This window comes from Idiotropiscis lumnitzeri, chromosome 3 (genome assembly GCF_059441095.1).
Source record: "Idiotropiscis lumnitzeri isolate Australia: NSW breed Sydney's pygmy pipehorse chromosome 3, RoL_Ilum_1.0, whole genome shotgun sequence".
Classification (NCBI taxonomy): domain Eukaryota; kingdom Metazoa; phylum Chordata; class Actinopteri; order Syngnathiformes; family Syngnathidae; genus Idiotropiscis; species Idiotropiscis lumnitzeri.
In genome coordinates, this window is record NC_142393.1 from 11,408,599 (window position 1) to 11,424,227 (window position 15,629).

Genomic DNA, 15,629 nt, shown 5'->3' on the forward strand with positions numbered 1-15,629 from the left:
AATTTGACAGAGGGGCCGAACCAGGAGTAGATGGATGGAGTGTTTTGGTCACCTCACCTCATCGGAGAAAAAAAAATACATTTAATTTGAAATGAGAGTGAACAAAAGCGTTACATTATTCATCTAATTATTTTAAAATTTGGCGGGCCGGATTAAAACGTTTAACGGGCCGCGTGTGGCCCCCGCGCCGTAGTTTGCCCACACCTGGTCTACGATATAGCTTTCAAGTTAAAGGTGTTCAACCTGCCCACTGAAAATGGCAGCCAAGACTCAGAATCCTTCGATTCTACAAATTATTTCTGTCTCTTGTCTTATTTTGTGTTCCTACGGTTGGATGTTTTTGTTTTCTCTCTGTTGTGCCCTCCCTGAACATGCACTATTAAGTTAAAAAGATCGCTAACAGTTCTCCAAATGAGAGGCAAAGTGTTCTTGCTTCAAGCAGTTTTTCAAAGTACTTTCACCACAGCATCCCTGCCATGATCATTAGCGTTCATTAGCTTAATTCTAGTATACAATGGCAAATTAACCCGTTTCATAAAAGAAACCACGGGAGCCACAAACCTTTTGGATGACATGAAAATACATTTTCTTTTCCTTTTTTTCTTATTCCTGCTGCAGACTACCGCTGAACTGGGCAGCGTCATCATAGTGATACCTCATCGCATCCGCCCTATTGGATGTGACCAATCGTATTTGCCATAAAATCAGCAAATAATAATCTGAAAATGTGGTTAGAATAGCCTAGTACAATCAAAAGCACTGGTTCAGTATGGATCTCAGGTGTTCTGGTTTCCAAGGATCAAGAGAATGATGCATCTTTGGAAATCATTTAACTTTGCCACATCCAGTACGGGCTTGGCGTCAATATGGTGTCTTCATGTCACGTAAATGTTGTCTATGGTAATATTTGCCAGTGCTTGTCTCAATGGGTGACATTCAAGATTACTGACTAGGAACGACAGTTTTGCGGGTTCAGAGTACAGTGGCATCAAATATACGGAGCAAAATAAGTACGGTCTGTAGGATATACGGAAAATCAGGGGTGGGCAAACTTTTTGATTGGCGGGCCACAATGGGTTCTAAAATTTGACAGAGGGGCCGGACAAGGAGCAGATGGATGGAGTGTTTTGGTAACCACACCTTATCAGAGAAAAAAAATACATTTAATTTGAAATCAAAGTGAAGAAAAGCATTACAACTATATATGTCTTTGAAAAACCACAGTATTTAGAAAATAAAACATTGACAAGGTTCATTAATTTAATTTTTCTCAAGTTTGGCGGGCCGGATTAAAACGTTTAACGGGCTGCAGGTGGCCCCCAGGCTGTAGTTTGCCCACACCTGCGGTAAATAACAAGAGGACCTAAAACGTCATATAATAGTACTAACTGGCATAATTTGACGCTGCTCTTTATCTTCCTGCTTGCCTATGCATTCTTCAGGTTATCCTGTTGATTAAAACGCTGTTAAAAATAGATGGTTAGGGCCTGTAGATGTTGTCGTACTTTTATTGTTTCATTGTGTTCAACAAAACATTTGTCCATCTTCAGTTATTTAATTTTTTTTCAGCAAAAATGTAGAGTCGTGCTTTGGGTAGCAAATCCAATCTAATACTATACGATTTTAAGGATGTAATTCACTCGTATTTGTATCTCCTGCTGCAATTAGCTGGCAACCAGTTCAGGGTGTACCCTCGCTACTGCCCGAAGACGGCTGGGATAGGCCCCAGCACGCCCGCTACCCTTGTGAGGAAAAGCGGCTCAGATAATGGCGGGATGAGTGTATCTCCCGCCATCTGCACGTACTTATTACAATACCTTGATATGAAAAGGGTATTATCAGTATTTCAAGAGAAAGCCACAATAGATGCAGCTGTTATGTATTCTATGAAAATTCAGCTTCAATTATTTCTTTATGTATGATAATACGACTCATTATTCACACCCCCACGCTCACAAAAAAAAAAGGAAAGTAGATGTATAATTGACTTGACTCCGTCACCGCATTCTGTTGAACTGTGTTTGAACTCTCCTGCCCTTTTTTTTTCTAATTATGTTCCAACCATAACCTTTAATCAAAGTAATTTAATACACCAAGGGACAAATTAAATCGAATCAAATCGGATTAGGTTGAATTTAACCAGCTTCTGGTTGACTCCAGTCTTTAACTGAATTAAAGCAGGGCCAAAAGATGACACCGTCTACCTTTGTTGGAGAGCGTGGGGGTTATTGTTCCAGGATAGATCATTAAAAGCTTATCTGAGTCTTTCCCTCGTCCTCCTGTCTCCCTCAAAGGCTGGAACCAGGGTCTGCCGTGCTTCCTGTTCTTGAAGATTGCATCTACTCCATGAGGGCCAACCTGATTAGCAGGCAAATAACAAATTGTTTCCAGCTGAGGCCTTTCAAAGGAGCCCATTACTCCTGTGCATCTGCTACAGATGATAACAACTTCATTTGAGCTTGTAACTAACTACAACTACGAGCTAGCACCACAAACTCGTAAGGCCACCGATTTGGAAGCATTATCGATGAAGGGAAATAGATGGCGGCTGCCGGTGTTACGGTTCAACTGGCTCTCTCATTAACTAGCTCCCGATTCCAACTGTGGTAAATTTTAGTCAGTCAATCTTCCTACCTGCCGATTCCCAGGGTTCTAATAGTACCACATTTTTCATGATAGTTAGTTTTAATTTCTCCTTGAGTTTTTTAAATCTAGTTAGTTTTAATTAATTTGCTTTCAGAGCGAGTTTGTTAGTTTTTTGGTTGGCTAGGCTTCAGATTGCCAGATTTTCTCTCAGTTGGAAATTCTACACAGGTGGAACTAATTCATCTGGTGCTGAATATGGTACACCCTTGTGAACTGGATCCCGGGAAGAAAATTGACATGGTCTTGATCGTGTTAATTAAATTAATTAGAGATCATGCATGTCACTCCCATGGACTCAAATTTAATAATCTCAGGAAGTATGCTCCAACAATATTGCCCCACTTCGAGAGTCAAAATTTGTTTCCCTTTACAATATTGCAAACATTCTACAGCGATAAAATCAACAACCTTACTGAGATTTGTTCTGTCCTTTGTCATTGTATTTTGAGCGGCGCAAAATAGCCGTCGCGATCCCTTCATCTTTGTGACATGCCAAAACACCCATGCAATAAAGAGCCCTTCTTGGTCTTAAAAAGCATAAAAAAACAGCTGGCAGAATGTCAATGTAACACAATACCGTTTAACCGAGTCCCACGCTCTCCATAATCTCACGTTGGCAGAGCAAAAATACGCTACGTGTTTCCTCCTCTGTCCACAAGGTACCGTTGATGATTTGTTACTCTGATGTACTGTATACCTATGCTTAAAAATATCTCATGGTTTTTCTTCCTTTTGGCAAATTCACTGACAGATATTCCCCAAATGTGAATGTCCATGGATAGATCAACCATATAAATATATAAACCAGGAATGTTATTCTTTTCCAAATTTTTTCCAGCTGTATATCCCCCAAAAATCATCAAATATGACGAACGAGGGCCCTGATCACGTTGTCTCGTTAAGGTGTTAATTAGGTTAAAACATGGATTAAACTGCTGCGATTCAACAGGCCTCTCCTCTTATCATCTGGATTAATAATTCATGAGGTGCGGTTAGTAAGAACACAAAAACAGTCTCTCGTAGAAGTGCTCAGCCAGCTTTAAATAATTGAAAGGTCTGCAGCTCCACCAGCACTTGAAGGGAAACTAGCTTCCGTATGCTAATGGCAAATTAATGAGATCATAAAGACAACTGCTGAGAGAGCTTAACTGGATAGCCACACTAACTAATAACGTGTTTAAGACACGTTTCCCGGCTGCCATTTGGGATTCATCCTGGAGAAGAGACATAAACAAGGATGCTAAGGGATTTTGAAGCAGGTGCAGCCTTTCAACCAAGCGGTTGTTTTGATGTGCAAATCGAAGCGGTGCGAGGCAAATCTTTGAGCTGCAGATGTTGCCGGACAAAAGCTTGGTCACTCAAAGCTATGCTAATCCCTCCTCATTGCTTCCTTGCTGGCTCCCAAGGGCCACTGCTGGGTCTGAGCTTTGCTGTCTTTCTATTTTCATTCACAAGTCAGCTTGTTAGTCACTGTCTTCAGTTGCGTATGACGCAATCAACAATCCAACAGATGAATCACTGATCTGAGAACTAAAGTATACAGGGGAAAAATGTCTATATATCTATCTATCTATCTGTCTATCTGTCTATCTACATCTATCGCTAGCTACCTACCTAGCTAGGCTATCATCTGTCTATCTAGCGAGCTAGCTATCATCTATCTTTATCAATCTATCTATCTGTCTATCTATCTATCTATCTGTCTATCTATCTATCTGTCTATCTGTCTATCTACATCTATCGCTAGCTACTTACCTAGCTAGGCTATCATCTGTCTATCTAGCGAGCTAGCTATCATCTATCTTTATCTATCTGTCTATCTATCTATCAATATATCTATCTGTCTATCTACATCTATCGCTAGCTACCTACCTAGCTAGGCTATCATCTGTCTATCTATCTAGCTAGCTAGCTATCATCTATCTCTATCTATCTATCTATCTCTCTCTCTCTTTCTCTCTCTCTCTCGCTATCTATCTATCTATCTATCTGTCTGTCTGTCTGTCTGGTGGCCAGCAAAGCCTTTTTTCTGTGTGTCCAAAACCAATTTCCTTTATGTCACTTGTCATGTGAATCTAATCTGCTACAGGGCCTTCAGAATCAGAAGTGCTGGATGATGTAATGCGACCTGCACACATTATTGCAATTAATAATCAGCATAGTAAGTATGATGCACAATATTTCTATTTTTTAAATTTTGTCACATTATTAGATATTATTGAGTCTGAATTGTTTCAGATGATTATCTTGGCAGGGTTATATGCTGTTAAAGAGTTTTTCGGGAAGGTATTGATAGTGAATTGCAACTTGATAGTGGTGGTATCGAAGGGCAATTTAATCATATAATTCCCCAGTGAAGGCTCAGCAACACCACAAACGGTCCACCACTGTGCAATGCTTTTAAACACATAGTATTTTACATTTACAAAAATCTCACAAAACGCCACCAACAAAAAGTCACAAAACATCTGCATAATGAAATAATGGTGATCTTGTATTATTTTATTGACAAAATGTTCTTCTATTCAGGCCTTTCTAGTTAATCGCAAGCAACTATAAATGAAAACTAACATTTAAAAAGTGTATCTTTGAAGCATAGTTCATTAGTCAGTCTGGAAATGTATACAAGCACGAAGCAAAGAAAGAACAAGACAAGAATAAGAAATTTCCTCCAGAAATTTGCAATTGTGTGATTATTTTTAACTCAATTAAAACACACAAGGAATGAATTATAATAATATGAATTATAACTTTAATACACTAACTTCCTTTACTGCAGACAGGAATTTATGAAGTTGAAGAATTTAACCTCTTGACTATATTGTTTTACACGGAGGAATGTGGGCATTTAAGTGTAAAATATGTGAAAATCACTCCCATGAAAGATTGTTATTAGAGTGGATGTAAAGGAGGTCACTGAGTCGGCTGTCCTGATTTCTTAAGACATATCATGCCACAGAAATGTGATGGAAAAAAACAAGAAAAACAACACACGCACACACACACATGCACACACACACGCACGCATAAAATGTAGAGAAGGGGCAGGTGTGCTTATTCATATATGTAATTTATAAATTCATACATCCACATTCCACTTACGTTGTTCATAGTTAATGGTTCTTACAACATAAGAGAATCCCATAACGCACCTGATATAAACAAACTAAAACACTGAAACGTTTCTACTAGTTTCTCATGCTCAGCATTATATTACTAAAAAAACACTGTAAAAGGAGTTGTGTTTGGTTTGTAAAAGGAAACTGGAGTAGGTAACAGATGTTTTTTTTTTAAACCTGCAAGCATGGAGAAAACATACAACCTCACTGAGATCCGACCCCAAACCTCAGAATATTGAGGCAGATATGCTAATCACGAGGCCAACATGCCAATTCAGCATCACCAATTAAATGCAATTTGACAATGAATGATATAGTGATGCTGAAAGTGATGGAAAATAAAGTTAAAATATTAGTCATTGGTGATATTATTTTTAATCCTACTCACAGAGCAGCAAACCTTATTCTGTTTCACTGTCCAGTCAAATGTATGGCAGTAAATCTTCCATCGTCTCTGGTGGGTGAATGCAGCAATGAAGCGTTGTCTTTCCTTGAGGAACGTGTCCGTTGAACTGTTGATCTGCTGTTTTTGAAGTAACTCAAGTTGACAGCAGATTTCCAGCAAAAACTTTGCGCTGTGCCCATAGGACAATGTCTAGCTTTTCACTGCCACTGCCTGTAAAGAGAAAATGAAACTGCTCTTGGAAGAAACAGCTACTGGATGGATAGCGCTGACATTTGCTTGAAACCATCTTGGCTCCCATCACAAGAATAATGTCGGCATAAGCAAGTTCAAATCTCCATCTAATACTCATCTGGAGTCTTTTTTTTTTCATTGGAAATACTATATGATTAAAAAAACATTTACTTGCATAAGCAATAATACAAATTGAATTGAGTTCTTCAGACAGTGGAAATAAATACTGTATTAGGTCTACAGTTACGCATCACAGCATGTCAAAAACAATTCCTCCCCAGATATCTTTTTAAAATATTTTTTTTTCATATATATATATATATTCTTCAGAAAATACTGATAAACATTGCAATGTGTAAATAAATTATATAAAATATGAATAAAGGTGCCAAACTGCGAATATGCAGGGGTTGACTGTAATGTTAAATTGTAATGTCACCAATCACCACTAGATGGCAGATGCGGATTAGTTAGTCTTTTACTGCCCCATATTGCAACATGAGTAGGCCTAGTAATTTGCTGTAGGTTTGTGATGGCATGTCAGAAAAAAAATAGGACCTCAATAATAATAACAGTTGATTTGTTGCTTTGTTGTTCAGCAATTTTGTGCCATCCTTGAATGGTATCTTTTATGCAAGAGAGCCCTTTGCACTGAAGAAAAAAATATAGCATGTGGTAATTTTGTTGTGTGCTTCAAACCTTGTCATTGCCAGCCAAACATCATTGAAATACTGCGTGTCTTTCGATGACACATAGTCTCGAGAGACAACGTGGCGTCACATATTTATTCATTGAAAGATTCATGACCACTAAATGTCAGTGAAATGTTCTCAGTGAGCAACTTAAATGTTTGCTACATCCAAGCACAAGAAAAGATCACTTGACTATCACTACCCTCTTTTTGCCCATTGGTCATTGTTGTTTACTCTTTTGCAGGAATTGCTTTCTTCCTTCTACTTCTGAGTATCTGCTTGGACTGACGTCCAATCTGGAGCGTACCTGGCCTCTTGTCAAATGTCACCTGGGATAGGCTCCAGTTCACCCGTGACCCTAATTAGGACAAGAAAGTGAGTCCATAATAGATGGGATTTCTGATTCTGATTCTATGTAACTAACAGAACAACTGACCAGCAAAAAATACCTTTATTCTTTCCACTTTTGCTACCTTGTAGTGGATATTTAAGATCTACAGAGATCTTGCTTTGGTGTATTTCTACACAATTTGGCTCAACTGAAATTCTTTGCATTCGAAATAAGAACTATAGTTTCTCTTTTTATGAATGTGGGATGGAGTTGGTGTGTTCAAGTAGCCATCCAGTGGGCCACCAAAGAGATGACATGTTTCTGGAATAATCCACCGTCTTCTCAGCAGTCCTCCTCCTTAATAACATTGCTGCCAAATGACTGTGACACGACGCCCACGGACATCTAAGCGCCTTTGGGTGAGAAGGGGCGGCAAATCGGCTCTTGAGGGGAAAGGCTGCAGCCTTCCGAGGATTTACTGTCTGGTTGGAGAATGGAGTAGGAACACTCTTCTGTCCAAGTGTCACATCCTACGTACACACTGGGACAACCGTGGAAATGAAGAAAGAGAGGAAACTTAACGCTTTTTCTTCATCATCTTCATCCGACTAACATTTTAAGGATGACGGGATTATTGGCATGGATGCCACCAAGGCCTAAAGCGATGGAGTCAGCAAAACAAAGTCGACGGTGCACACAGCCCAACATCACTCACACATCGTTTTTTTTTTTTTTTTGCTGACCCCTTTGAGTGTGACGACAAGCATGATTCCGTTGTATTAACACTTTACGCATATCGCTTTGGCAGATTCTTTCAATTAAGGATGTTTACTGTATTGGTTTGCTTGTCAGACTTCCATGTAGACACTGTGTGACTGCTATTCTGAACAGGATAAGCGTTACAGAAAATAGATGAATTGATGTTCTAGGGTCAAACCACCATAAAAAAAACCTTTTAGTAAATGCATGGAGAATGTTTTACCTTAACTCATTCACTATCAGCCGAGCGAAAAAAATGGATCTTTGACGTATTTATCCGTCAATGGCAGTGAGTGAGTTTTAAATGTATTACCATAGAATCATGTGAATAACACACACCTGCGTCTAAACACACTACCCTATTTTTGTCCTCCGTCCGCGACCTGGGCACTCTTCCGTAATTGTCCCTACATAAAATAATCGTCCTGCCCCCCAGTCTGTCCTCGTCCTTTTAAAGCACTTCAGTCCTTGCATTTTACCTGAAAAAAAAAAAAAGCATCCGTGCATGACAAGAGACTAACGGAAGAGGTTTCATATTTCATAAACATTATTTCAAGCTCATTATCTGGATGATTTCCTATTCACATTCACTTATAATAATTTCCCCGCTACAAAACGCAACTGATTAAAAGTTAGAATAGCTACATTTTGTCATAAAAATGGATTTGAACATACATTAGCATTAGGTCTGCGCATTTATTAAATGGGGTATTATCTATATTATAAACACGGGCAGATGCTTTTTATAAATTAATAAATTTTTTGAAAGTGTCAAAAGTGAAAATCAGTCATAAGAAAACCTTAAAAATGAAACACAGATATTTTGTTTCCCTCAATCTGAATACTACTCCATTTCCAGTTTACTTGTATTCCCTAAATTAAGTGGACTGTTAGCTGCAATTAAGAGTCTTCTATTAACTTGAGAATAATGTATTGGGGATGTTTGAGGAAATTGGAGTAAAAAAAAAAAACAAAACATGGAAGCAAAGGAAGAGCATACAAATTATTCAAAGATTCAGATCAGCTGACTGTCAGACAGAAAACCACAGTACAGAAAGATTAATATGAGTTGTCTTGGATGCTCCACGTATATTATAGACTGCTGAAGTCCAAATGACAAGCTATTGTTGCCTCCTGCTGATTTGGACACAGATTTGTAAAAAATAAATAAATAAATAAGTCACATTATTCCATACTGTTGCTTTAAATGTCAACGGTGTCGAGTTCTGTCTCACACTTTGCTCCCACATCTCCCATAAGTGTTAAATTGTGTTGACAAGTGGCAAACTCAGGTCATTTCTTATATTCATCAAAACATTCAGCAGCTTTTCCCTTCCCAACTCATTTTTCTTTTTTATTTTATTGATCCACTGTCAACTTTAGAACTTGTCGTCCCATGCAAGAGTTTGCAATTGAAATTATAAGACACATTTTTAGGTCCACATTCAAAGCGTTATATGGTGGCAGTGAGGGTACGAAAACACAAGCCAGTAGCTAACATGATCCTTCATGTTGTCTTATTTTGTCACTGTAACTAACCATATTCATATTTTGTGAACAGCAGCGGTGATTTTGTTTATTGTATTTTATTTTCATTTGAAATTTGCATTGAAAGGTTCTACTTCCGGTTTAAGCTACGTGCTTTTATTTTGAATGTGAACTTCCTGTTTAGTATTGTTCACACTTAAGGTAACTTGACGAAGAGTACGGCAAAAAGTTTCATATTGAGCCTCAGAAAACGGACGTTTATTTTTCTAGCACCCCCTCCGAAGAGGCAAAAGGTGTGTAAACGATGGATATAAGTATTTTGTGTTTGTAAATATTAAGTGTTGAATGTGAAATATGTCAGCTAATTGTATGCGTATGTTTTGAACTGTGTTTCAGCTCTTACGGTGATTCGGTTTTAAGGTTACACGGTTATGGATACATCTTGCTCAAAAATAAACCACAAAATCATCAGTAAAGTCTCATCCTTGGTTCGGAGGGCATGCTACAGTCACACTTTGTCAGTCTTGGCCAGCCCACCTTGGGCCTTCAAGTGCGCGCAAGTGTGTGACAAGCGTGACTAACGTGACTAACGTAGCGGCATTTGTTTGGAGGCAACGTGACTGCCTCGTGTCAAGTCCTGTGCAGTCCAATAACTGGCCAAGCACTGAGCGATAGATTTTCTTTCACTGTTTTATCAAAATTAGGAATGATTAGTAAATTAATTGTCGAATATCTTTGTGTGGAAGTGATTGTTAATGTATTGTGCCTTGAAGCCATTGAGGCAAAATGGAGAACCTTTATTTTGTTCAAAGATTTTTTTTTGTTTTTATTCATAGTATTACAGTACAGTGATGCTTTGAGATACGAGTGGCCGGGAATTAATTTTTTTTTTCCCAGATAAAAGCAGCGAAGCCAATTTTCTTTTTTTTTTTTTGCCTTGACTTCCAAGCAAAGGTTTCTTCTAACAAGTGTTTACATACAAGTCCATACATGTTGGCAGTGAACTTAAATCACTTTATTACAATAAGCAGCACTCTGACAGAGACTGAACTTTTTTTTTTTTTTTTTTTTTTTTTCAAAAAAAGAGGCTTCAACTTCTTTATTGCCTCTGTCAGTTGGACTTTAATGTCAACCAGTAACTAATAATATTACATGTTGTACATTTACAACAGCCATGAAACTTTGCCTTGGATGAGTCATTTTATCTTAATGCTGACAAACAACTCAAAACGCCATAGATATGCTTACAAAAAGCATTGCATCATAACACTTTATGAAACGGATAATTGAACACACGTGGTGAAGCATTACATGTAGACATACAATCCTATACTCTCAGAAACATATTCTTTCTTATCTGCAAAGAACAATATTACTGCCGCTTACAGAGGAGAAACTTGTGATCGTCTACATGCACTGCATAGTCGTACCTTCAGGTGGCACACCAGAAGAAGCAGCACAATGTCCATTAAACTCAAGCAAAACAATGTGGCAAAAAATGTTTGTAATTACGTCATTGCTGCATATCTGTATATTTTTATCCAGGCTGTAACTGATTAAAAGTATTTGGAAAGTTTTGAGAGTGCTCATGGAATGGAGTAAACTTGTATCTCAAAGCACGGCATTTGTTAAAAAAACATCTTCTTTTCCAGCCCATTATTGAAGTAATAATTATTAATTGCTCTTATCTCGTGAAATACAATTAAAATCATGACTGTCATTGTAGTATAAGGTTATTTATGTATGTGGCCTATTAAAATATGTTATATTTTATGACATGTAATGAGGATTTTTTTTTTTAAAAAAGAGAAAATCCTTTTAATTAAATTTCGATGGCAGCACTGTGTTCTATTTTTAGATGTTATTGATTTGTTCTAGACAAGACCCCTCCCCCTTTTCTATTCATTGCATTGTTCCCACCAAGTAGTAAACAAGACGAGCAACCTCTCTACGTACAGCTGCACACGCTGAATAAATCTGCCCTCAAGTGCATTGTGTGCCTCATAAATAACCCTGCATGTAAAAATAATAAATAATGACACAATTTGAATGCATGAATAACAATGAATGCAAATTAATAAATAAATGAATACAACAAATTGTTTTTCCCCTTTTCCGGAGCAAGGCTTTGCCAAGCAAGTCTCTGCCCTATTTTATGGGCAGCACACTAAGACAATAAAATAAAGATGTTTTGCTTAATATTGTTTGATGCAACCTGATGTTAAGATGTTCCACAAATAATACACCCACTCACTCAGTGACCCCGGAGCGTGGGATTACAAGATTCCTGAAAGCTGTCGCCGTGAGGAAAAGTCCGCCTGCACACGATAATACATTTGAAATTCAATTAGTGGAGGCAAATCTTGACCTTTCGTTTTTTTATTTCACCACGCCACATAAGTAGGTTGTTATGATGCCCTATATACAGTAAATGTGGCCAAATTGAAAGGGACTACGTGGTTGCCCCCAGAAGATCTAAGGTGGAACACAGTATGTAGGACAAAAGTTTTTTGATTATAAAGAATCTATTAACTGCACAATTTTAAATATTACTACATGTGACACACAAGAATTTACAGCCAACTTAAAAGTCAACGTCAAAGAGCCTGCGTTTCTGTATACACGCGCACTTACAAAAACACTAACCTGACAAAATATAGTCTAGTAAGTAAAGTGAATGCCGGGTGTTGCATTTCAAGCATCCCCCCTCCGCCAACCCTTTATCCACGTACCTAAAATACAGCGAGTCAGGAACATGCCAGATTAGATGGGAATGAAAGATGCTTTTGAATACATATTTCTCTCAAACATTTTACCCAAACGCCATATTTTTTTCATTGTTTTGTTCAGAATTCCGCAACTTTTTCTGGCTTCATCAGCGGCCTCTCGCTTTTCCCACCTCGCTTTTGTCCCTCCATCGATTGATCTCCGTCAGGGTTTTGTTCTAGCTCCGTATCCGGGGAGATGTATTGACATTGAAAGCTGCGGTCTGTCATATCAATAATTCACATGGTGACTGTGCAAACGGAGCATCACAATAATGCATACATACACACGTCTTCAATGCAACGTCCGTGTTGTCAAATCAATTTTCTAATGAATTACTTTAAGATGTATAAACAGGTTGTCTGCATCTGTCATCTGTCTGTCCAACACTTGAACTGTAAAAGAAAAACAACATATTAATTATTAGTTATTAATTTTAACTTTTGTTGAGACAGAAACCAATTTGGATTTCACACTTTGCATGTTTATTTTTTTAATAGGAAATAAAGTCATGAATGGGTGTGGTGACCATGTTGATCAGGGGACGGCAACCTTTGTGGGTCACACATGATTTTTAAAACAAAATTTTAATTACATTTTCACAATCAATTAAATTCTGAGGAAGCATTAAGCACTAACATTGGCACCCCTCTCATAAATAGACAAAGAAAAAAGGGATGTAAAAAAATCAGTAAAGCATTATCTGAAATTTTCGTAATTTGTAACTTTTGTTTTTCTATAGTTAATGAGCTTCCTGGAACGTCATTACTAACCAAAACAACAGAAGCTGATGAACTCTCGTAAATCTTGCAGATTAATTAAGTTGTAGTGTTTTATCACATTTTATTAGGTGAATTCCCTGCGCAGTGTTTAAGATGTTATTACTTGAAAGTAATCATAAGAGATCATCATTTTGGCCTCGATTGAAATTTTTGAAAAGTGAGACATGTCTCCATCTAATGGCAAAGTGGTTGTACAGACGCAGCTTCGTGCTTGCTACTTTGCCGTTTGATGAAACATTTGTAAACACTGAGCACAATTATTTCACAGTTTTTTTTGTTTTGTTTTTTTTTTAATTGAATTTATATTTTGTTTTTGCCTTATGGGTTAGGTTGTGGGTTAAAGTTTGCTTACTTTGTTATACTTAACACATTTTACAATTGGGCAGGAGACAAAATGGCGGACGAGACTCGGGCGTCGTAAAGTCCAAACTGCGTAGGTCGAGTACCGCGGCACCTGTGGACCACTTCTATTTGAAGATTTTTCTTCGTGTATTTTTTTCCAGAGCTGGGCACTTGACCCTTTTTTGCCGGTCAGTCACCCGCCATCCGGCTGCGATCTGGGTAGCCTTCCAGCCTCGACCCTCCCGCCTTATGCAAAAAAATCGGCCCGTGACCCCCTTACACCCCCAAATCCCCCACCCTAAAAATGGCGTCCAGCCGCGCGGGAGGGCCAGAATGTTCTGCCCCAAAGGACTATCCAGGTGTGATTTTTTTCAATACTTTGCATATATTTTGGGACAGGCAACCCTAATTGCTCACGCAAAATTCTTATTTGTGGTACATCCTTCATTATTTGTATGTTTGCTGTTAGCGGGCTGGCTTTGTCCTAGCCCACAGTAGGCATTCTATATTGTATTCTGTGCTATTCCCCAAAACACCATGATATAAAAAGTAGTTGAATATCATTTCAAGCCGTCATTATATTTCCGACACTTTCATCTTGCCTCTCTCTGTTATCCTCAAGGAACCCTGACATTTACATTGTGATGAGTGTGTTCGGATGTTCCCTGTGGAGGCTGATGAAAAAGCCTGCGCCGTGGGCTGAGAGGATATGTACATGAATGTACTTTGGCTTGTGTCTGAATTCTACCCGCCGACATGGGGCTAAGCCAGGGTGTTGTGACAAGGCAGACGGCACCATGTTCTCAGACCAGTCTGATGAAATGGTAGAGAAAGCAGAGAGAAGAGTGTACCAACACTGTAGCTGTGCTTGTCTTTTAATAATAATAATACATTCAATTTGCAAGCGCCTTTAAAGACCCTCAAGGACACTGTACATCACTAAAAGGAATTAAAACCAAACTGTTCAAAGTAAAGAAAATTTGATTTGAAAAATAAATTAAACATAAAAGGCATTAATTTGATAGTGCTTCTGTGTAGACTAGTGGAAATGACTGATCTTCACCCTGCCTCGCTTCTCAGTCACTGCAAGAGGAACTCGGTGTAGGGGAGGTTATTATGTAACAGTGGGTCCGAAATTCTGCATGGGTTGCTCAAGCACACATTTTTGGAAATACGCAGCCTACCTGGTTTTTTACCCGTTATTTGACGACACACTACAAATGTAAAATCTTTGGTAGACTAATGTACATTATTTGAAATTACTGCTTTGCAAATTGGAAAGTTCACTCATCTCTAGTTTTTATAACAAATTAATTCGAATTCTTTGAATATGACAGGTAAGCTAATAAAACACAACAGTGTTCATCCACAGCAACCCCAAAAAAATAACTTGACCAAAAAAAAAAAGGAATTTGACCACGAAGGGACTCGAACCCTCAATCTTCTGATCCGAAGTAAGACGCCTTATCCATTAGGCCACGCGGCCGGTTGACAATGGTTAAAGAATGTTACAAATTATATTACACAACGTAAAGATGTGCACGCAGAGAAATAGAACCTATGTTCATATGCAAAAGCACAACTAAAAACATCACTACTGTTATGTCGTTTGAGTCAGTGTTGTGTTTTTGGCTCCTTTCGAGTATTACAATAACAGCTTTTCTAAATAACACTGCCTACGCCAATTGTCCAATTTATTCGCTAGAATACCGTATTTATTGAGATTATAATAGCATAACCAGAAAGGAAAAGGAGCAAAAGAAAAAAACGGAACAATACACGTTTGATATATACTTTCTGCGTATTCATGGAAATGGTCGTTTTTCCTATACCACCTGAAGGCAGCGTGCGGCAGTTCACACTATCATGGCGCTGGTGTCCTGCATAAGTACTTACCTCGAAAAAATCTGTATCCCCTGTCGCGGGAGCGCGCACGCATTGACTGAAGGTGGCGCGATGTTACTACGTTTGTTTTCATTGAAAGGCACGAAGAATGTATGATTTTGTGTTTTTGATTTGCTGTAATTTAAACTAGGTTTTCCATAAAAGTGGTAGTCTTCGTCGGTG

General features: G+C 38.3%; 1 non-coding gene across 1 annotated transcript; it reads right to left on the minus strand.

Annotated features, from left to right (window-relative positions):
* Positions 1–14,975: 14,975 nt before the first annotated feature.
* On the minus strand, positions 14,976–15,048 carry trnar-ucg (transfer RNA arginine (anticodon UCG)). The gene has a single exon. It is a non-coding gene; the product is annotated as a tRNA-Arg (tRNA).
* Positions 15,049–15,629: the final 581 nt, after the last annotated feature.